This window comes from Amphibalanus amphitrite, unplaced genomic scaffold (assembly GCF_019059575.1).
Source record: "Amphibalanus amphitrite isolate SeventyFive unplaced genomic scaffold, NRLGWU_Aamphi_draft 000558F_arrow, whole genome shotgun sequence".
NCBI classification, from domain to species: Eukaryota; Metazoa; Arthropoda; class Thecostraca; order Balanomorpha; family Balanidae; genus Amphibalanus; species Amphibalanus amphitrite.
In genome coordinates, this window is record NW_024882052.1 from 262,923 (window position 1) to 287,344 (window position 24,422).

Here is a 24,422-nt window from a genome sequence, read left to right on the forward strand (position 1 = left end):
TGGGCACACAATCTGCCGTGCAAATTTGGGCCACGTGACCTTTGCTGACCTCTGTAGGTGAAACAGCTAGGAGTGCCACTGAATTACTCGGACTGTGTCTTGGGCATGCCAGCACCAATATTGTGTGCGAGTTTCAGCTTGATCGGAGGTGTCCCGAATCTGGGCTGAATCCGGGCTGCGACGTATGGACTATGGAGTGTCGTTTATTTGTACATTTTACCCTGCCGAGGTCAAACGGGGTCACATATCGAGAAGCGGTTTCTAAGCAAAGTTACTACGGCTTATGGGCCGACATATTGTATTTCCGACATAGCCCACAAATGACCTTAGGTCATCGCATGACCTTGAGAGGTCAAATGGGTATCGGAAAAGCAAGATTAGATGCTGGCGAGTCGATTGGTGCCATTTTTTAGCGCTCTAGCTCTACTGGGTGGGCCACAATCTGCTGTGCAAACTTGGGCCACGTGACCTTTGCTGACCTCAATTCAATTCAATTCATGTATTTAGCAACTTTCCACTTTACAGTGGCTGTTTAAAAGTTACACGTCTTGTGAATAAAAAGGTGGGACATAAAACGAGATAATATAAAAGATGACATGAAAAAAACACACACACACAACATCACCACCACTAGGGTCAGAGGTCAATCGGCCAACCAGACACATCCGTATCATCGCCTCACATCATATCATCGTCTAGAAGAAAATCTTTAAGACGGCGCTTGAACTGATAGATATGCTGGGCATTACGTACATCGGGTGGGAGGTGGGAGGTGGTTTGACCTCTGTAGGTCAAACGGCTGGGAGTGCCACCGAATGACTCGGAATGTGGAATGGTCATGTCAGGATTAGAGGCGGCAAAAGATGAAAATTTTGGGAACCAGACTCGAACCAGACCCGTCTGGACATTTCTGGAACCAGTCGGACCCGGCCTTAGTTGGAACCGGAACCAGTTGGACCCGTTCCCCAAAAGTCAATCCCAGATCTGCCCACCGTATCATTTATGATACGATGAGTCGCTCGGCCGTTGCTAGGCAACCGACTTCCATCTGAAAGACGCCGAAACTTTATTTTGTGGTGTTGTGTTGTCAGTCGTGTGTACTATTTCCAGAGTGGGTAACCTTTTCTATATTTCATATATTTTCCGTGTAGCATGATTAAACAAAAACAGCTGCCCACAGAAGTCGTAATTTACCAGACCCAATAATGCCGACGTTAGTATGCTAACTAGTGCTTTCTGCCGAACTGCTCAATTTCGTGGCAGCATAGTACCAAATGTTCAAGCTCACACACCAGGTGGTTGAATACATTTTGCGCCAAAGCTGGCGTGCCAGGAATGATAACAACATATTCGTATCATATATGATACGGTGGGCAGTTTCTCACATTAGCCTACACAACCTACTTGCCCCTAATCCATATGTTTTCCAGTCACCTTGGCGCAAATTCTAGACATTCTAGTGGTGGATGACGATGTTGATGGAGGTGACGTCTTGGTAAAACCATCGGAGGCGTCCTACGACACGGTCGAGTACTCTGGTGATGATGAGGATGCCACAGAAGAACGTGACCTCAACCGGCATCTTACTCGGCAGCTGTGTGTTAGGGCCAATGTTCAAGGAGGAATAAACTTTCCGAAACGCGATTCCGAGAAAGAAGACGTCTCGGAGACCTTTAGAGATGCAAGGTTAAGCAGCGACATTGTTGCATCCCAGCAACAGAAGTCGAGAAGGTCCTTGAAGCGACATGAAAAGTGGACAAAAGGGAACACATCCATAGGAGATGGAGCACGTGCCTGAAGTCTGACGTCGAGTGCAGTGTCACGAAGGAGGATATCTTGTCCTTCTTGTTTATAGTGTCAGGGAACTCGAGGTCAGACTTCGACGATGTCAAAAGCGTGAAACACCATGACCTTCCGGACGAGCTTAAGGACTTCATCATGTATAAAGGAAGGGATGTCTCAATTAGAGAAGAATCGCGGTATTTGTGTGAATCGAAGTCTGAAAGATGCGTACCGGTGAAGACGATCACAGGGCACTGCCCTTGCTTCCATTTCAGACCTTTCGTCTCTTTGCTTCGAGGACCTTCCCGAGCTCTGACGCTGGGCCAGCAACGCTTCCGCTTTACCTCGCATCTCTGAAGGTCTCCGAGACGTTTTCCGTCAGAATAGTGCCCCGGAAAGTTTTCTCTCCCTCGCACCTCGGCCCGAGCATTCAGCTGCCGAGCAGGATGACGGTTGATATCACGTTTTCTTGTGACATCCTCATTATCACCAGAGTATTCGTACGTGTCTTAGGACGCCTCCGGTGGTTTTTACGAAAACATCATCTCCATCAACATGGTCATCCACCACTGGAATGTCTAGATTCTCTGCCAAGGTAAGTCCCAGTGACTTGAAGACAGACGTTAATTGGTAAGTTACTGTCTACTAGTGAAGAACTGGCCACGGAAATTGTATTTGATACCTTCCAGCCCCAAAAGTAAGCATTATGTCAGAAAGCACTTGTTGACATACTCACCTATAGGTATCTATGGGTCTGGTCAATTACGATTTACTGTTTCCTTGGTGTCATTATTACAAATAAACTCAAAGCTGGCAATTCTGAGACGTTTTCACGAGTAAAATTATAGGCAAATGCAAAGGTTCGTTAAGGTGCTATAAAAGTGCGAAAATGCCCAGCGTATCATATATGATACGGCAATTTCCGACAAAACGGGTACAGCCAACAACAAATGACACATGCTGGTAAGCAATGTGATTCAAAAGTACCCAAAAACCAGCGTAACAAAAAAATCTGAAAACATTTTTGTTCTGGGCAGATCTGGGTTAATGCAAACTACTTGTAGGTATCATTAGTTGCATCATGTAAAACAGCCTATTTCCCCACTGGGAATACTCATGAGCTACTGTGTGCAAAGAAACATTCACTTCATATTTTGCAATAATGTGTAGTGTGCCAGATGTATAGTTTATGGTAGGACCCAGTTGGACCCGTCAGAAAATTTCCAGGAACCGGTCTGGACCCATATGGATCCAGACTGGTTCTTTGGACGGTGGACCACCGGGTCCTCGGGTCCACATTTTGCTTCTAAAGAATAATGTTTTAACTATTGACAACAAATCTTCGGTTACATGTCTTGAAACAGCGTAAATCTCGCCCGGCAAGGCCCCATTTCATAACGTGACCCAAGGAACGGATTCGGTTTTTGGTAAATATAGCAACTTCGCAAAAAAATGGCCGCAGAACCACAATTTTGGCATCGTCGTGTTCACCTTGCTCAGGCGCGTCGAATGGTATATTTTTGTTCAGTTGAGGCCACCGTAAGGTGTTGACAAATGTATATTGATAGAGACAAGTAGAAAAACACGGAACAAATAGTGCATGGACGCGTTTCGATTATTAAATCTTCATCAGCATGACATAATCACAAAGAAAACAAGATATGTATAAATATCTTGTTTTCTCTGTGATTATGTCATGCTGATGAAGATTTAATAATCGAAACGCGTCCATGCACTACTTGTTCCGTAAGGTGTTGACCTCGAGGCTAGAGTCAAGATCAGGTCAGAGGTTTTCAGGTCACGAAGTTGGTCGAGGGAGGTCATATTGCATATCATTCGATTCGGCAGGTCTTCCGGAGTCCATTGGTGACCCTTCTGACTCTCTAGCTCAATTTTATCGGGAGTTATTGACGACAAACTCGTACGACCCTAGTGACGTCATAAATGACGTCATACAAGGTCAACAATGCAAAATATTCAAAGAGCGTAAAAAGGTCAATCAACCTTGAATACCTTGAGGCCTTTTTTGCTCTTGGGCAACTGTAAGGTTATGTGACGTCATCAAGGGTCACCAAATATTTTTGGCTAATAACTCCTCACATGAACAATACAGCCGCGCGGATGGTTTCATCGTGTTCAGCTCGTCAAGGCCCATCGAATGATGCATGTTGACTTGAGGTCATGTGACCTGAGGTCAACCTTTGACCTTAACCTTTTGAGGTCAACACATATATGAATCGATGCGGATTGACGAGAGGATCACAATGGTGCCATTAGTTTGTTCCTAGCCTGGCTGCTTCGAAAGGTATTCGAGAAAACTCTCCTCCTATCTAGCGCCGCCATTTTGAAATTTTTGACCCCTGTGACATCATCTTTGACCTGACCTGAAAACGACCTCAGTAAAAATTGTAGACCTTATCCGTGCGTACCCCATGCAGTTTACTGCTTGTCTCTAGCTTGCTTCGTTCTCGAGAACTCAGGTGGGGGGGGGGGAAGGCGGTCAACCGCCCCCCGTCGGTTCTAAGTTGGCTCAGACCCCCCCCCCCCCGTCGGTGCGCGGGATAAGGGGAGAGCAGTGGCAGACATCCACCCATCCCTAGGTGCGAAGCAGGCGCAGACCCCCGCAGGTGCGCGGTTAACTGTAACTGACGATCTTATGATTTTGAGCGATCCATACCTGTAGCTGACGGTGTTCGGATGAGTTTGAGTCACGATTTGAGTGTGTTGAGGCTTTTCCGTTACTTGCACCCGCCTCTTTTGCTTCAGGAAGGCTTCTTTTAGGGGTCTTGACAGTAACATTCCCTGAAAAAGTTCAATACAGAATACTTTATACAAAAACGGCAGGTAAAGGTTGGGTTGCTGTCGACAACTACGTAGAGTCGTGCCTTAGCCCAGTCATACCCGTTTTCGTTGCATTGTAATAGTTCCCTAGTGATGCACCAATTTCAAAAAGGTCAATGTTAGCGCCAAAGACCAATTAGTGTGCTGGGGGCGATAAGATATCAAATTTGATTTATATCCATGACGGCGCCATGCCAAATGCGGCACATGCTCTTTTGGTTTCCCTTTTTTGATAGAGTGGATTCGTTGTATTGTTGATTATATTGCTTTGTCTGCAAGTTTAAGGTTTTAAGATTTTTGTTCTTTATTGTGTTGCAAGTTATGGTCTGATTTGGTTAGATGGTTTGTTTTACGGATGCGAAGAGATAGCTAAATCGTCTGCGCTGTCGTTCCCATGGCTTGTCATTTGATAGAAGACTAATTATTAAATAGTAGAAAATGTAAAAACATGACCTTATTTCCTCGATAATTGCCAAGACTAATGCTGTACAAATATATACTTTATTTGAAAGAATGTAATATTTCGACCACAGGTCTTTTTCAAACAGTTTCAAATTAGAATCAAATCAAGGGAATCAAATTATAATCATCTTTTCTAATTTGAAACTGTTTGAAAAAGACCTGTGGTCGAAATATTACATTCTTTCAAATAAAGTATATATTTGTACAGCATTAGTCTTGGCAATTATCGAGGAAATAAGGTCATGTTTTTACATTTTCTACTATTTATGAACATGTTCCTCGCACAAGCACTAACCTCATTAAAGACTAATTATTGCCGGCATCTCATCTATACAGCCCGAAACAGTCCGTGAGTGACCTACTTTATTGTTTCGTTTGAGTTCATGTTTTTTGTACCATTCTGTTTTCTGATCGTTTGTCACCCTTTTACTATTGTGTTCATTTTTGTTATCATCATCAGCTGTTCTGTTCCTAAACGAAATTGCCGTTTTTCAGAAAACCAGTCAATACAAAATTCAGCAGCGAACTACTTTGCACTGCGTATTGAATATTGCCGGCAACAGTTTTGGATTGTGAGCTGCCATTAAAGACTTCCGGATCGTGTCACCGTAAGGAGGTTCTTGCAAGTTCGGCGCAAGGTATGGCCTTTTTTCTTTGCCTTCTACAATTCATCTAGATCAACCTCCACCGTTGGATACCTACTGGGATAATCGAAAATCGCTGCGCTATCGTCACACCTCCAGGATCGGGTGCTGTTACCGGCCTACGGGTTTGGTTGGCCCCCTTTTTTGAGTGTGTAGTTACTGAGGTCATCTGCTAGTTTGTGCGTTCTGTAGGAAATTACGTCTGTCAAGACAGCCTCAGATTCAGATTCACATTCAGAATCACATTCGGACCCCCTTAGATTTTCATAAAAACCAGTCCATATATACAGTTTTTGACACTGATTCCAATGGTGAAGTCTGTTTTTCGCCACATATTATACTTTGGCCCCTAGAGGCATTCAATTCAAAGTTTTTTTGAGGGGAATGGGGACCCCCTTAGAGTTTCATAAAAACTGGTCCAAATGTACAGTTTTTGACGCTGATTCCAATGGTGAAGTCTGTTTTTCGCCACATGTTATACTTTGGCCTCTAGAGGCATTCAAAGTTTTTTTTTTTTTAAGGGGAGGGGGACCCCTTTAGATTTTCATAAAAACTGGTCCATGTGTACAGTTTTTGACGCTGATTCCAATGGTGAAGTCTGTTTTTCGCCACATATTATACTTTGGCCCCTAGAGGCATTTAAAGTTTTTTAGGGGAAGGGGACCCCTTAGATTTTCATAAAAACTGGTCCATGTGTACAGTTTTTGACGCTGATTCCAATGGTGAAGTCTGTTTTCGCCACATATTATACTTTGGCCCCTAGAGGCATTCAAAGTTTTTTAAGGGGAGGAGGGACCCCCTTAGATTTTCATAAAAACTGGTCCATGTGTACAGTTTTTGACGCTGATTCCAATGGTGAAGTCTGTTTTTCGCCACATATTATACTTTGGCCCCTAGAGGCATCCAAAGTTTTTTGAGGGGAAGGGGACCCCCTTAGATTTTCATAAAAACTGGTCCATGTGTACAGTTTTTTAAGCTGATTCCAATGGTGAAGTCTGTTTTTCGCCACATATTATAATTTGGCCCCTAGAGGCATCCAAAGTTTTTTTTTAAGGGAAAGGGGTCCCTCTTAGATTTTCATAAAAACTGGTCCATGTGTACAATTATTGACGCTGATTCCAAAGGTGAAGTCTGTTTTTCGCGACATATTATACTTTGGCCCCTAGAGGCATTCAAATTTTTTAGGGGAGGGGGACTCCCTTAGATTTTCATAAAAACTGGTCCATGTGTACAGTTTTTGACGCTGATTCGAATGGTGAAGTCTGTTTTTCGCCACATATTATACTTTGGCCCCTAGATGCATTCAAAGTTTTTTTAGGGGAAGGGGGACCCCTTAGATTTTCATAAAAACTGGTCCATGTGTACAGTTTTTGACGCTGATTCCAATGGTGAAGTCTGTTTTTCGCCACATATTATACTTTGGCCCCTAGAGGCATTCAAAGTTTTTTTTTTTAGGGGAGGGGGACCCCCTAAGATTTTCATAAAAACTGGTCCATGTGTACAGTTTTTGACGCTGATTCGAATTTGAAGGGGCTTAAGTATAATATGTGGCGAAAAACAGACTTCACCATTGGAATCAGCGTCAAAAACTGTACACATGGACCAGTTTTTATGAAAATCTAAGGGGGTCTCCCTTCCCCTAAAGAAAAAAAATTGAACGCCTCTATGGGCCAAAGTATAATATGTGGTGAAAAACAGACTTCACCATTGGAATCGGTGTCAAAAACTGTATATATGGACTGGTTTTTATGAAAATCTAAGGGGGTCCGAATGTGATTCTGAATGTGAATCTGAATCTAAGGCTGTCTTTACAGACGTTAGGAAATTCGCATCTCATCCATCAACTGTGTGATTGACCGACTCTGTACCGATCCAATTGCGATACGATCGAAAGTGGCAACCTCCCAATGCGTTCTGTTTCTGCCACATTCGTTTGTAGGTTGATATCTTATCCCTCCGGCACACTGGTACTTTGGCACTTTGGCTAGTCCGGAAGATGTTGAAATTAAATACGTTGACACCGGGACAGCTACGGATAATGCTTGATAAAACGGGACAAGACGCACAGGGGTCACAGCCAGTTTTGATTGCGCGGCTCAAAACGTGTCTAGGCCACGACATTGTTCCGTCTGAGGTGCCGTCCGACCGTCTTTTATGTGAGTGTAATGGTGCCGCATCACCCGTTGAACCTGGAAGTACCTAGATTACAGACGAGCCATATACAGGAATATGCGTATAATACGTATGCCAAAAGGGCAGTTTCTGACGATTATGATACCGCGTCTTGTATTTCTGCCCAATCCTCAATAGCTTCTGAGAAGGCAAAACTAGCTGGTCTTCAAGCTAGGGCAGCATGTCTAAAGCAAAAGCAAGAGCTTGATCGACAAGCACAGAATATTCACGCCATGCAAGAGGCTCTAGAACTTGATATGCAAATTAAAGAAGTTGCTGCAAGAGAGATAGCTTTAAAAATGAAGTAAAAGGTCAAACCAGAGATCACGTTACTTCACAACCGATAAATATATCTATGAGCAGAGAATCCACGTCTAAATTTGAGCTGTCTTCTTATCGGGACCATGTTATTGAGTCTCTACCTTCTCATAGCCACGACGACGCAGCTTACCAACTGGCTAAGCGATTTCACCTCCCCATGCTAGAAATGTCAACGTTTGATGGAGATTTGGGAAAATACCGGTGCTTTATGCGTGCCTTTCATGCAAACATCGTAGCCAAAGTAAGTAACGAAGAGGAAAAATTATCGTATTTGCATCAGTATACTTGTGGAAGACCAAGATAAATAGTGTCCACATGTCTGCATTTACCGCCTGAGCAAGGTTTTACAGAGGCTATCAGTTTGCTCGAACGCCGTTATGGGGCACCGTTCAAGTAGCCGCGGGCCTCGTAGACCAATTACTGCAGTGCTCCAACTTAAAGGCTGATGACGTAGAAGGCCTAGAGACCTTTGCTATTCAGCTACGGGGTAGCATGAACGCGCTCTCAAACCTCCCATGTGGGACGGGCGCGGTGGATGTCAAAACCATTCGTTTGCTTTTGGAGAAGGTGCCGCCGTTCTTTAGAGACAAATGGAGAGTTAAAGTAGACGAAATCGAACAAACCGATCACCGTCAAGCGGAATTCAAAGATTTTGTTCTGTTCATCGAGCGAGAGGCTCGGATTGCCTGCAATCCATCGTACGGTCGGCATGTTACTTCCCAAAATGCGAAACAATTGTATGGAGAAAGAAAACCTGGACCAGGGAATAGCGTAAGAGGAAAGCTCTTATCTGGTAGCATGAATCCTTCACGTTTTCCTTTGACATGCCTTCAATGCGACCAAAATCATGAAATTTCGGAATGTCCCCAGCTTGGGAGGATGAAAAGGGACGAAAAGATTGAGTTCATCCATTCAAATCGACTTTGTTTTGGCTGTTTGCGCCCAAATCATATTGCCAAATATTGTAAAGACAGGAAAATATGTAAGACGTGTCAAGGGTCACATCCAACTGCGCTTCACTTCGACCGGCAAGACAGTTTCCTACCAACAGTCACGTCAGGACATCTAGCATCAAGAGGCGGGGCAAGGTTACAAGTCGTGCCTGTGCGTGTTACACTCCTTGGAGTAACAGTGCCAACTTCCGCGTTTTTAGATTCCGGCAGTACCCATTCCTTCATTTCCCGACAGTTACTTGACCAGCTGGGGGCGCAACCAACTGAAAACACATCCGTTACACTTTCAACTATAAATTCAGATCAGAGAATTGCCACATGCATGGTCTCCAGAGTAATTATGGAAAATTTGGATATTACTAGCCGATTGGAGTTACCTCCTCTGATCGTTCTAAACCGGATACCAGTATCCAGAGAAGACGCTCCCGATGCAAATGGTTTAAAGAAATGGCCATACCTTATTAGGGGCATTCCACGTCAAGTGGGGCAAAAAATGACGATTTTGAACCTCACCTCCTCCGTTTTTAGCGAAATTTTGTGAAACTACTCATCTATATGTGAAAAGAAAGGATACGTTTTTTGTCAAGATATGACGTCACGTTTCCGAGATACACGTCATCAAACATTGACTTAGGCAAGGCACATTATCATCTTTAAAGCGTCATAACCTTAAAAATTTTAGACATATCATCATGCGACAAAGTTTGAAATGGAGGGAATAGATCAGGCTTTAATTTGAGGATAACAATATGGACGTCATTAAGTAATTAGTGAACATAATTAAAATAAAAAATGAATTTCTGAAAAATGGGTACCCTTCGATTTTGCTGATTTTTACATATTTTATTCTCCCATACATTAGCTACATTATATAAAAATCAGAATGGGCCGACGTCTACGTAACTGTCTTTTGGACTTCGTAATGTCTGGCACTCGCGCGTTTCGTTTTAGCAACGAAGGAGAGGCGCTACCCGGAGATGGTTCTTTCTACCTTAATCAAACCGAAGCAAACCTAACCTGACCTGACCTGACCTAATCACACGCGTAAATATGTATAGCCCTCACGGCAGTTGCCGGCTGGCCAAATGCTACTTAGATACGAACACTAGCCCTCACGACAGTTGCCGGCCGGCCAGATGCTACTTAAAAAACGAATGCGTGTTAAGACATTTGAGACTGACCGGCTGCAAACCAGCGACCTATAGATTACGAGGTGGGTACACTCGGCACTTTTACTACTAAGCCACGAAGATAGCGGTCATCGCTGAGCTGTAAGCCAGTTTTTTTTAATGATGCAATTGGGCATTATCCGGGCAGCGCCTCTCTTCGGTTGTAAAAAGAAAATACGCCTGACTCTCCCAGCGCTAGGGGAGAAAGGTCCGGTTTAGCCAAAAGAAGTATTTAAAAAAGGAATTTGATTTGTTGGTGGGATGGTGGGGAACTTTATCGTGTGCCAATTTCATGACCCTAGTTTCATTCAAGCTCAAATGAGGTTAAACGTGATCAAATTTACCATAGTGACTATTTTTCGTTTATACACCCATAGCTCTAAGAGTTACTGGCCGATTTTCCTATTTTTCTTTATTCGATGTTTTTAGCATGTTAAGAGAATCTCTAGTTAATCTAACAATAAATTTGGCTGGGCAGTTAGTGGCCTATTAAGAGTAAGCTGTCGCCGGCAGAGTCGTGGGCCAGCCGATGCGGGAAACGTTTCAGCCACAATATTGTGTTTGCACCTTAATTTTTCAACTTTTTACCAATTCATTATCTTTTTTACCATAAGATTGTCTGTACATTTCTAAGCCTTCACACAAGCTTTGACGCGAATCGATCGTAATCAGCGTTTTAAGAAACGCAGTGCAAAGATGGAACCGTCCCGTGCCGGCACAGTCTACCATTCAGGGCTCAGCGCTAGGTCCATTGCTTTACTGCATTTTTGCAAACGATCTCAGTCTATTTGCTGATGATGCGATGATCGTGCAGTATGCAGATGACACACAAATTTTAGTCAGTGGTAAAAAGACGGAATTCAGTCTTGTTGTTAGCAGGCTGGAACAAGTGTTGGAATCTCTGGGGTCATGGTTCCGAGCTAACGGGCTCAAACTTAATTCTGAGAAAACTCAATTAATGTTGTTAGGTAGCCCACAGAGTTTGCGAAACATTTCCAGCTATGTTGTAAAATTTAATAATTGTAATTTGACTCCTGTTTCCGAAGCGAGGAATCTTGGAGTTTATTTTGACTGTGCCCTTAGCTGGGACACTCATGTTTCTTTTGTTGTGCACCGTTGTTTCGGAATTCTTAACGGATTGTCGCAACTGAGGGGCCATTTACCGCCATCTACCATTTCTATTCTAGTGGATGCCTTAGTTTTATCTCATATCCGCTACTGTTTATCCGTTTATGGTAATACCACAAACAAAAATCTTCTACGGATTCAGAAAGTGATCAATTATGCCGCCAAAGTCATTTTCCGTCGCAAGAAATTTGACCATGTGTCCGATCTGCTTCAACGTTTGGGTTGGTTGAAAGCTAATGAGCTCGTCCAGTACCACACTATGTGCATGGTTCATAGAGTACGTCGCGCAGGCGAACCTGAAGCACTGGCTTAAAATCTCATTAAAAGCTCAGAGACCCGTGACCGCAATACTAGACAAAACAACACATTGTACGTACCAATGTCACATACAGAGATGGGACGAAGGCGTTTTTGCTGTCGTGCATCTCGCCAGTATAATGCGCTGCCACATGATCTGACGTTACGCTCGACGCCAGCTTTCCGGAGTCACTTAGTAAGCCACCTATGTGACAGTCGCACCGTGAATGGGCAAGAGTGACGTGGTCCGAAGTCCGAACTATTAGAGCAATGACTATCGAGCGATTGTTGTTAACCCGCGCCCTGCTGGGGGGGGGGTGTTTGAACACCCCCCTTGTGGTTTTTTGCGAAGCGCCGCCGTTTTTGGTACACCATATCATACATTAAAGGGACCCTCCCACCTTCAAAAAAGTTAATGAATTGGCACGAAAGTGATGTCGCTCGGTTCAGAAAGAGCGAAAACGAATATCTACCAAATTTCATCGAAAAATATTCACCGGTTTTCAAGATATTAGACTTTTACTTTTGTTTACTTTTTGGGATCTCCGCTGTTCCTAGCGACTTTATTTGAAAGTGCGGCATTTGTTGCGCGCAAAGCAGCATATACCACCGCGTGCTACCAAACGTTTTAGTAAAAGATTTAAAAATCGTTAGATCTCCGCTGACGTCACAAATTCTAAGGGGGCATACCAATGCACTAGCCCCTTAGAATCCGAAAACTGCAAGTTTGAAATTCCATATCTCCGAATTAAAGCATTTGTCGATGTTGTGAGTGCCCAAACCGGTATTTGCAGGCCATGGCCACCAATTTGGCTATCTCAACTCAAAACTAATGTTAAGGTGGGAGTGTCCCTTTAATTCTACACATGTTGTGAAAATTTCAGACCAAGGCCATTCAAGGTCAGGTCACCAGGTCACTTGAAGTGACATCACCTCATAAAAAGTTTCAATGTCTGTCATAGCTACACCGAGTGACCGATCGCTTTGAAACTTTCAGCGATTGCTAAGAGCAATAGCATGTACAAAATGTTTATCTCAGAATTTTGATATCGATGACCTAAGGTCCGGTCAATTTTGCGACCTCCCCATTATAAGTCAATGGGAGAAAATTGAAATGCGCCTCTTTTGGATGAAAGACATTATAAACACTCCCAAACACCGAATTACAAGTGGTTTAGACACACTGAACATGAAATGGTGTCCGTGACCCTTGTTTATGCCCTGAGGTCATCTTAGGTCACGAATGGTATCTAACAGTTTTTCGCAAATAACTTTTGATAGAGGCATGCTAGAGCGATGAAAACGCATTAGATGTGTTCAGCTCGACCATACGGATCGACTGACATGCAACATGACCCTTTCCGGTCAGGTCATGACCTTGACCTGAGGTCAAATTTTCAAGTTGACCTTTCAAGGTCAAGTTATAGTTCATTCGATGCGTCTTGACGAGAGGAACACGATGCCGGTAAAAGCAAGCTCGTACAAGGCTTGGGTCAAAAGTTATTGCAGAAAAACTGTTTCCGAAAAAATCGGCTATTTTTGCAGTTTTTGCCCCCTGTAGGCAAAACCGTTGACGTTAGGTCAAATCTGAGAGAATTACTCAGAAAGGGCGTTAATAGGGCTATCGAATGCGCTTTTCCGCGGCGCTGTAGCTCTATTGGTTCCCGAGTTATGCGTTGGCTTCTTGGAAATTTTCGACATTCGACCTGGAAATCGGCGAAATTTTGCCTTCAATGACCTCTGGAGACCTGACCTTTGACCTGAGCAAAAAATTGACCGAAATGATTTCGTCATTATTTTTACCGCTCTTTCGAACGCCGCCTTCCGCGTATCGCTACGTGGCCCAGGAGCCGAGTTACAAGGGGGGCGTTCAAACACCCCCCAGCAGGGCGTGGAAATCCAGGACCCCCAGCCGGGCGCGGGTTAAATGTGGATGATTCGTCTCGTGTGTGTATGAGATGTGCTTTTTTTACAGCAGCCTAGGCGTGGTTTATGATAGGGCAGGAAATGCTGTGTACATATGTTGCATGCTTTGTACTACATAACTGAGACTGTAATAGCCCCGAGTACATCGGGAATTGTCTCAGTAAATACATTACATTACATTCAGGTGGCAAGTATCGGCCGGCGCCGGCCGCCGCGCCGCTCCGGCAGGATGTTTGACTTTACACCGCTATTACTAGAAAAGTTGTGGACCGATTTACCTACTGCTTCACAGTGATGCAAATGGGGTTCACGAGTGGCCATAAATACCCAAAAGTCAAGTTTACCAAATCGAGTTAATTGCGATATGGCCGAGTAGACAAATGTTTGGGGCATCTGAAATCACATGGTTTTCATGTTTTTGTCAAAACCGGCCTCCTGTATCATCGTCAGAAGTCGTGACATTTTCTAGGTCGTAAAATGACGGTCAGACACTCGCAAGTTCAAACACCGCTGGTTTGCGTTCATTTCGTACAAATTGAAAAAATTATGCATGAGAATGATCCCCAAAGCCTTCTGCTTCTAATGCCGGGTCACAAAAAGCCGTATCTCATTCGCTTTGGCGGTAATCTGACTATTTATCATCGTGTTGCAATCGCAGTTTTTTACTAAGAAAAAAATGCTTTCGTTTCACCTACAGCACTGAACACAGTGCGTGCCCGTTAGTCCACCATACCATAGCCTTCCCTAATTATTTCTGAGTCGCATCGTGAAAGAATTAAGGCGCTATCACATGGCTGGCCGGCGCTACAGAGGTTTTTGTCCTGGCGGTCGGGTGCCGCAGTGGGCGCAGTGGGCGGGTGAGTGCCGCCGCGCGGCGTCCGGGCGGCGTTGTTGTTGTTGTTGTTGTTGCTCCCCCTGGGCCCTCCTTACGGAGGACCATAGCCGAGAGGCTCCCTATGACGAAGGTAGCCGGCCTCCAAGGCAGCCACCAGGTCGGCGTCCCGCAGCCGCGACGGGTCGACGTAAATGCTGCCAGTTAGCCGCAGGCGGGCGCCAGCGAGGGCCGGGCAGCGGAGCAAGACATGCTCCGGCACGTCCGCCTCCTCCCGGCACACGGCGCAGAGCGCCGCGGGGCACCGCTTATCGGGGCACTGCAGGCATGCCACGGAGGGGTGGCGGCCGATCCGGTGCAGGTATTGGAGCGAGCGGCCCCAGTGGCCCGCCCTCAACTGGTGCACCGAGATGGCGGCCTCTCGGTCCTCTCCGGGGATGGGGAGCGGCAGGGTGCTCCCGAAGATAGTCTTAAAAAAGGAGTCGGGCCAGTTTTCGCGCCACTGACGTGTGGCCGTCCGATGAACTGCCCGTGTCAGGGACCGAGCGTCCGAGGGCACGGCGCCCTGGGGCAGGGTGGCCGCTTGTTTGGCCAGGGCGTCAGCGCGCTCGTTCTCCGCCAGCCCGCAGTGAGCAGGGACCCACTGCAGGGTCACCTGCCGGCGCTCGGCAATGTCCAGCAGCGTCCTCCAGATCGCCGCGCCGATAGTGGTGGTCTGGGCGGCCGCTCCCGCGCTGAGGAGGCTCAGGGCGGCTCGTGAGTCAGAGCACGCCACCAGCGGGGCGGGGGACGGCTCATCCCGGACTCGCTCCAGCGCCGCCCTCAGGGCGAACAGCTCCGCGCGGGTGCTGGAGCAGAGGCCTCCCGCCGCCACCTCCACCTCGAGAGTCTCCCCCGACGCAGTGAAGATGACGGCGCCGCCTCCTCCTCGCCTGACCCCAGCGTCCGCAGAGCCGTCGGACCAAATCCACGTGGCCTGGGCTGGGAGCGCCGCCAGGTGCTGCCGCGCGGCCTCTCGTCGCGTCTCGTTGGAGGAGGCTCGACGACCGCCGGGTCCCACGTCCAGATTGAAGGCGATCGGGCGGCAGGTTGTCCACGGGAGGAGGGGAACCTCGAGGCGCGGCTCCACCGTCACTCCCTCGGCGCCCGCCTCGTCCGGGCGGCGCGGCGGCGCGGCCGCCCGCTGCGCCGCGGCACCCGACCGTGCCGGACGAAAACTTCTTAGCGCCGGTCAGCCCTGTGCTAGCGCCTTAATTCTTTCACGATGCGACTCAAAAATGATTAGGGAATGCTATGATATGGTGCACTAACGGGCACACACTGTGTGAAGTGCTGTAGGTGAATTGAAAGCAATTATTTTTGGTAAAAAACTGCGGTTGCAACATGATAACAAATAGTTAGCTCACCGCCAAACCAAAATAGATACGGCTTTTCATGACGTGGCATTAGAAGCACCAGGTTTCGGGGATCATTTTCATGTATAATTTTTGCAGCTTGTATGACATGAACGCACGCTAGCGGCGTTTGAAGTTGCGAGTATCTGACAGTCATTTTACGACATCGAAAATGTCTGGACTTCTGACAATCCTACACGAGGCCGGTTTTGACAAAAACATTAAAATCATACTTTTTCAGACACTCCAAACATTTGCCTGACCGACCATATTACGATTTATTCGATTAAGTGAACTTGAATTTTGGGCCTTTTTCGTATTTATGGCCACTCGTGAACCCCATTTGCATCACTGTGTGCTTGCACGAGAAGATTCGCATTTAAGAGAGTTTAGCGTAGTGAGGAAAATCATATTGATGATTATGAGCATATTTTTAATTGACCGAATCCTCAATGTAATCTGAATAAAATGACAAATAGCAAAAATTCGGGTATATTCGATCACAGATCTTTGTCAACATCTTTGTCAAGGGTTGACAAAGATCTGTGATCGAATATACCCGAATTTTTGCTATTTGTCATTTTATTCAGATTACATTGAGGATTCGGTCAATTAAAAATATGCTCATAATCATCGAGAAGATTCGCAATTCGATTCTGGACAGGTAATGAAAATTTGACGTTAATATAATGAATACGGCGTGAGTTATTGGCGAAAAACTGGTGGGCTTGACGAAATCCGCCCCTTTTCACTGCGCGTGTACGTTGCACTTCTTGTTGCTATATCATCCAAAGTGATCGTTGGCCCACTCTAATTTTCTCAGCACGTGTGCCTTACGTATAGTGGAAGACAATATCTAAATTTGAGCAGAATCGAAGGGTACCCATTTTCACAAATTATATTTTAAGAAATAAATTCAAAATAAGATAGATTCAAAATTTTCAAAATATGTAAAAACTTCCAATTTTTGCTAGTATAACTCCTTATGTATACGTTCCACTTTGTTTGAAATTAATAGCTTCAAAAATGTTGAAGCTATAGATCTTTCAAGATTGCAATATACGTCCAATTCTACTAAAAAAGCAGAAGTTTGGCGGCTTGTATCTCTGTAGCCCGAGGGCATATGACAAAATCCTTTCACCCTTAGAGGTTTCACCCAATAGGCAATAAGTATACCAAGTTTGAACAAAATCGCAGAGGTCATTCGTCAAGTGCATGAAGGGTAGGAGTGGACAGCTGTCACATTTTATTGGTGGTAGAAAGGTGACAGATGATCGTGAAAAAGCCGACCTGTTAAATCGTACATTCGCCTCCAAATTCAGTAATCCAGCTGTCACGGTGGTTCCGCCTGCTCCGGAGTATGACTTAGACCCTCTGCATAACTTTCAGGTGACTGAGCAGGCCGTGTACAATATTCTCCGTGACATCAGCCCGCAGAAGGCCTGCGGGCCCGACAATATTAGTGCGAGGGTGATCAGAGAATGTGCGGTAGAGCTGGCTGTGCCTATCACCAAACTCTGTAAACTGTCACTGGAGCAGGGGATTTTCCCCAGGTCATGGAAACGTGCAAATATCGTTCCGATTCATAAGAAGGGATCAAAAGCGGATGCTGGCAATTATCGGTCTGTGTCATCGTTGCCTATACATATTTGGCAAGGTTCTCGAGCGGATTGTTTTTCTCCAGCTGTTCAACCATGTGAAGCCGGTTATCTCCGATGTGCAGCACGGCTTCATGCCTGGCCGCTCGTGTGCTACTAACCTTTGTACCATGCTGCACACGGCCTGGACCAACATCTCTGCAGGATCCCAGACAGACGTCATTTACACAAATTATAGTTCGGCCTTTCAAAGCGTAAATCACAGCCTGCTTTTTCACAAGTTAAAAAATTCTTACCATATTTCGGGTAAAGCTTTTGACTGGATTGACTCCTATCTGTCTGGGAGAGAGCAGAGGGTGGTGGTCGCGGGCAAGTGCTCCGAGTGGGTGCCAGTGACGTCAGGCACCCCTGAAGGCGGACTGATCTCACCTTTACTTTTTTCGTGCTTTGTGAACGAACTGCCTTTAGTCCTGGATATAGAAACGCTGATGTTCGCTGACGATGTCAAAATTTACAGACGTATAGATTCGATGTCCGATGTGTCTCACGTTCAAACCGAGCTTGACAAGTTGTGTGATTGGTCGGAGAAGTGGGGGCTCAAGCTCAACCCTGCTAAATGTAAAGTGTTGACACTGACGCTGAGACGCGCCCCGGTGGCCGCGAGTTATGTGGTCGGAGGAACATTGTTAGAACGTGTCCAAGTCATGCGTGACGTAGGTGTGTTGCTGGACCAGAAGCTCACATTTGGACAGCATGTAGACTATACTGTCCGCAAGGCCAACCGAGCGCTTGGGCTACTAATGCGTACGCTCCAGCCTCCAGACAGGGAAGAAAGGCAAGCCATTCAAAACCGGGAACCAGCGCGCTCTGTTATCGACGTACTTTGCAAACGTTCGCTCCATCCTTGAGTATGGCAGTGTGGTGTGGGGAGGAGCAGCGGTGTCACACATCCAGAGAATTGAACGTGTGCAGGAAAAGTTTCTTGTCTGGCTCTGTGCTCGCTGTCGGGTGACTGGTGTTTCTTTAGGGTACCGAGACTTAGTTAAGCACTTAGGAGTGGACACTGTGACAGCTAGGATCCAGCGTTTTGATATTCTCTTCATCAGGGACATACATCGCCAGAGGATACGTTCATCGTTCCTTCTCGATGTGTTCCCTCTCTCAGTACCTGTTCGTCTGCTTAGGCATCAGAGTATGTTCGCGAGTTCCCTGGCGCGACCGCGTGTCAATACTGTGAAAACGTCCATCTTTAATCGCGCTCCCAGCAACTGCAACGCGTTCCTGGATGCAAACCGCGATGTGGATATATGGAGGAGCAGCGCCGGCGAATTCAGAAGTCGAGTGGCTGCCTATGTAGCGAGGGACGGCTGAGATGCAAGTCCAAGTGTTCGATGTGCCTGAAGTGTTAGTGAGTGTGGGAAATGTATTATTTGACTTCACCTGTAAATGGGTGCATAACCCGTCGGTGATAAAATGAATACAAGAATACAAGAATACAAGGTGACCGATTTTGGCTGTCCCGGTTGACATGGAATGCCCCATTAATGGAGGAGTAAATCTAGAGGAGAATGTTCCGGGAGATGTGGGACTTCTACTATGGACGTCAAACCCCCTGAGACCCCACTTTTTTGCGATAATTTTTAAATGCGTGAGCTCTGGTTGACGATATTCTGGCAATGTGTGTTTCAGAACCTGCCGAAACTTTTATTACTGAGGTATTTTGACGCCAAACGATTTTAAAAGGTACTTCTCATTCACTCGTAATGCTAAGGTCAATTCAGGCCCGGGCAGAGGCTTGCGTTCGGCCATACTCGAGCCCCGCCACCAGCGCCATCTGCTCTTAATGTCATCTACCAGCGCCCGCTACTGCTACCACCTACCGCCCACCATCAAGCCTGGATGGAGCGCGAGACGCGAGTGACCGGTCGCTGGGCAAGGAGCGCCGGAGGGGTAGGGCGGAGCTTAGCGCTGACGTCATTACGTGGCTCCGCCCCATGAGCGCGTAGCCTCTACCCAAACAGCAGATTCGTTCCGTGAAATTTAACATTACGAGTGAATGAGAAGTACCTTTCATAATTGTTTGACATCAAAATACCTTTGTAATAAAAGTTTCGGCAGGTTCTGAAACAAACATTGCCAGAATATCGTCAACGAGAGTTAACGCATTTGACAAGTATCGCAAAAAAGTGGGGTCTCAAGGGGTTTGACGTCCATAGTAATTGGAAATAATGTTGCCGCTGTAATGGAACCGATTGAGGTAGTCCCAAGTCAAAACGGTGGTTCGTTCGCCGTTAGGACCAGATTCGGATGGGTTCTTGGTGGCGCAGAGAAGGCGACCAATAGTCGCCTCAAAGTTAACATTCACCAAACTCAGCTAACATTTGATGAAGATTCGTGTGGTAATGGAGCAGAGTACAAGACAGATCCATCTGGGGAAGACCTTATCTGGCATTCGATTGTAGAGTCTTCCTGTACGTTTCGAAATAGGCAGTATGAAATAGCATTACCGTTCCGGAGCTCGTGTCCTGTCCTGCCTAACAATAAACTGATAGCTCACAGACGACTCGAGCAGCTTAGACGAATATTTCAAAATCAACCAAACTTTGCAGAATAATACACCAGGCAGATGACCAAATTATTGGAAAAGGGATATGCTGAAAATGCTCCTGAGAGCTCTCACATCAGAGATGGGAGTGTATGGTTTCTGCCCCATCACGGAGTTGAACAATCGGGAAAGAAAGATAAAATACGATTGTGCTTGCCAGTTTCAAGGTACAAGCCTAAATGACGAGTTATTACGAGGCCCAGACTTTACAAATTCTTTGACGGACGTTCTCCTGCGTTTCCGGCAAGGACCTGTTGCCTTTATGGCGGATATCGAGGGAATCATTACAGGCAGGGGGGGAGGCACTGGGCCATGGCCCCCCCCCCCCTTTGCGATTGTGATAGAATCGAATCGAAAAACAATCGCGACTGGATACGTAAGCCCATAGGATCGCTGCCTTCCTGCCCACTGGTGCCCTCATTTGATCGGTGTACTCCTACCTATTGGTGCTCTCCTGTAAATAGGCGCCCTCTCACCCGAAGGCGCCCTCCTGTAGGTCACCACCTTGCTACAGATTGCTACCCTTCTGCTGGTCGGCGCCCTCATAATTATTGGCGCCCTCCTATCTATTGCGCCCTCATGTGAAATTTTGCTGGCCGCCCTCCTCCCTTTTGGCACCCTCTTGTTGAGTGCCGCCCTTCTAGCCATTGGCGCCCTCCTACCTATTGGTTTCCTAGTCCCTCCTGTTGAATGCTAATCGGGGCCCTTCTACCTATTGGCGCCCTCGTGTTGATCGCCGCCCTCCTAACCACTGGCGCCCTCCTGTTAAATCGGCGCCCTCCTCACAGACGCCCTCCTGTTCAATGTCATCCTCTTGGGCAAAGGCGCCCTCCTCACCATTGCCACCCTCCTGTTAATCGTCACCCTTCCACTCATTGGCGACTTCCTGTTGATGACCGCCCTCCTACCCATTGGCGACCTCTTGTTGATCGCCACCTTCCTATCTATTGGTGCTCTCCTGTTCCTTGCCGCCCTCTCACCCATGGTGGCACCCTCCTGTTGATTGTTGATCGGAGCCTTCTTACCTATTGGCGCCCCCCTTTTGATCTCCGCCCTTCTACCCATTGGCGTCCAAGTTTCGGTGATTGAAGGTGCTCAACACTGTATGCATCTGTGAGGTCATGAGGGCTGGTCGAGGTAATTTGGATGAGAAGCCCGAGAAGGCTAATCGATCTCATGAGGAACAGCCCTGTTATGGTTTCTCTTTCTGTTGTTGCCGCCTTCTCGTTGTGCGCTTGTGTTTACGCACCTCGCGCTCCGGTATCAATCCGATATGGTGATCTGATGTGTATGCCACCGCCAATAAACTTTTCTACAGGGTATTTCACTAAAAGTGTCAAAAAGTAAAAGGCCCTAATGCACATAATAACAATGTTTTCTATGGACATTTGCACACCATTCCATCCGCGATTGTTAAACATTTGAATATATAAAAATGATATCACCGTCACTCAAACCCAGGGCTGTCTCATCCCTATCTCCGTAACGTGTCGTGTGCGACCAATGACGTCACGGCATTGCGGCGTTCTGATTGGGCGGCAGCTCCGAATCGCCCGACTGGTGGTCCCCGCTCGACAAGCGCACGTGCGCCGACTAGGCATTTGTAGTGGCATTGACAGCAGAAAAAGTAAGCTAATGCAGAGCCCTGAATATACTTGAATAGAGTCTAAGCCATTAGTAATACGTAACAACGTCAGATAGGTTTCTTGTTCGTCTTGATTCGAGGTTTTATGTGATATAATTTTTACCTTAGTGTCGAGTCTGTCAGCTATGTGGGAGAGCCCTAAAGTTGGGTCATTTTCCATAGGATTGCATTACAGCCGTCCGACCCTTCGTACCTGTGACGTCACGGAAATCGCTGCTTCGGCCTAATGAGCATACCTTCTATATAGGGCCTTGACTCAAACCTATTCCACATATCCGCCGCTTCTTTTGATGCACCGTTTCGGCACGTGTCCGGAGGTGCCTCACAGCCCGTTTTCATCTTCAGCGTCCAGACTGTCAGCAAAGCCTTGCATTGTGCTCTTCAGCTCCAAAAGTGATGCGACTTAAGTCTTCCTCAGCTCTGCGAGAGCTACTGACCAAAACCAGAAGGCTAGTGGTGACAGATCGGGGCCTCGCGCTGGCCAGGGGCGGGCGGTGAGGCAGCTGATTATTCGGCCCGGGAACGGAACTTCTGGTCCAGCCAGTTCTTGGTGGCTACAGCCGTTACGGTGGTTGTTTCTGATAAATTGGGGGCTTGGCTATTTCTGATGTTGAAATAAGCTTCTTGTTATCTTAAAAGGCCCTAAAAAAGACCCTGACCTTTTCAACGATTTCCGCCGAGATGTGGGGGCGACCCGCCTTTTTTTGGACTGGAACCGGCATCAAAGGAACCCTTTTAAACCTCTCAAGAAGCCCTTTGAAACTTTTATAATCTGGGTCGTAGCGAGGTGAGAGAGTGAAACGTTTCCTGAAAAGTCGGCGTACGGTTTCAATGTTTCTGATAGCACCAAATGTAAGTGTAATCCACCGCTCCTGTTGCGGTGTAAATAACCTGTTCTTGTTCTGTATAAGGAAAAAACGACTAGTAACTTTGGCCTCCTGCCCTCGCTCCGTATGAGTGTAAAATATACCTATCTTAAGTGGCCAAAGCATAAATGTCCAAAAATTTGCAACAAAACCACGTGCGCAACCACGTGCTTTGCGTATTTTATATATCTTTAATAAGCATTTACTTTTTGACACTTTTAGTGAAACACCCTGTACATCGTCACCCATGGGCGAAGCTTTCTATACAGCTTGTGTGGCACCGGCCCCACCAAACCTTAGGTGTTTTTTTACACCTTCAAATTTGGTAAAAGAGCGGGAAGAGCTTTGAACAGTGAGCACGCAAAAGATGTGCCTAAAAAGCGGAGGAAAAGGTTGTTTTCAAAAATTTCGCACGCCTTCGGCGCAGCATTTCACGAACTCTTCTTTACTAGGAACTTAGTACCTATGCCAATAACTTGCAACCTTTTTGTCACGTGTGAGATGAACCCGCGCCAGGAGGTTTCTTCAGACATGCGGTTAAAAAAGATCCGAAAAAGGTGCCACTACGTTACGAGCTTCCGTTTTTTTTCCTGGGGGAGAGAGGGAAGTGGGTGAGCGGGAGGGGCACACCTTTTGGTACATTGCTCTTACACGTGCTCTAAAAATGCAAACCATAGTCGCTAAAAGCAAGGTCATCAGGTCATGTCAAGTGATCTAACTTAAAAAAGCTTTAAGCATTGTCACTTAAGCTGAGCGGGTGACTTGACCTTTTTTGGCCTGGAGTAAAAACAAAATACACACGATGCCAAATCAATGCAGCATAAGATATATACCAAGTCACGCAAAAAAAAACTGGTGGCGTGGTAAAAAACGCCTCCACCCCCCCCCCCCCCCCCGCTGAGCGGATTTTTATCTCGCGACCGTATGGCGCCCTCCTGGGGTGAGGTGGCGCCCTCCAAACCCTTGCCCCCCCCCCCCCTTCGCGATTTTCTAAATACGCCGCTGGAGGGAATGTTCTTGCAAGTAAAGGTTCCTGAACATCAGCGCGACTTCCTACGGTTCTTATGGTGGCCCGATAGGAACATCAAAGCAAGCCCAAAACAATACCGGATGACGGTCCACCTTTTTGGGGCCACGTCCTCGCCCAGTTGCGCGAACTTCGCCCTACGACGCACAGCTACGGATCACGGAACAGTATATGACCGACAAGTGCCTGGGACGGTTTTGAACAACTTCTATGTTGATGACTGCCTAGTGACAACGACTAGTGAAAATGACGCTATTAATCTGGCGTTGAGCCTGAAGCAATTATGCTCGAAGTGAGGTTTTAATCTCACCAAATTTACCAGGAACAGTGTAATCGTACTGGACTCGATTCCTGAGGCCGATCACTCTCCCAAGGTTAAAAGTTTGAACCTTAGAATAGACACTCTGCCTACAGACCGGGCGTTGGGCGTCAGTTGGAACGTGCAATCAGATCGATTAGGATACCAACTGGAGCTTAGCAAGTTTACAGGGAAACCTCTGACAAGAAGGGGAATGCTTTCTGCGATAGCCGCATTTTATGATCCCTTGGGTCTCGCAGCCCCCTACGTCATGCGAGCCAGAATGCTTCTGCAGGGACCAGGGTTGTGCTTGACTCATGAGTCGAGTGAGAAATTTGACTCAACTCTGACTCAAATGAGTCAGATTTGAGTCGAGTCGGATAAAATGCTGAGCTGTTGAGTTGAGTCAGAGTTGAGTCGGACAAAAATATTAAGGTGTTGAGTTGAGTCAGAGTTGAGTCA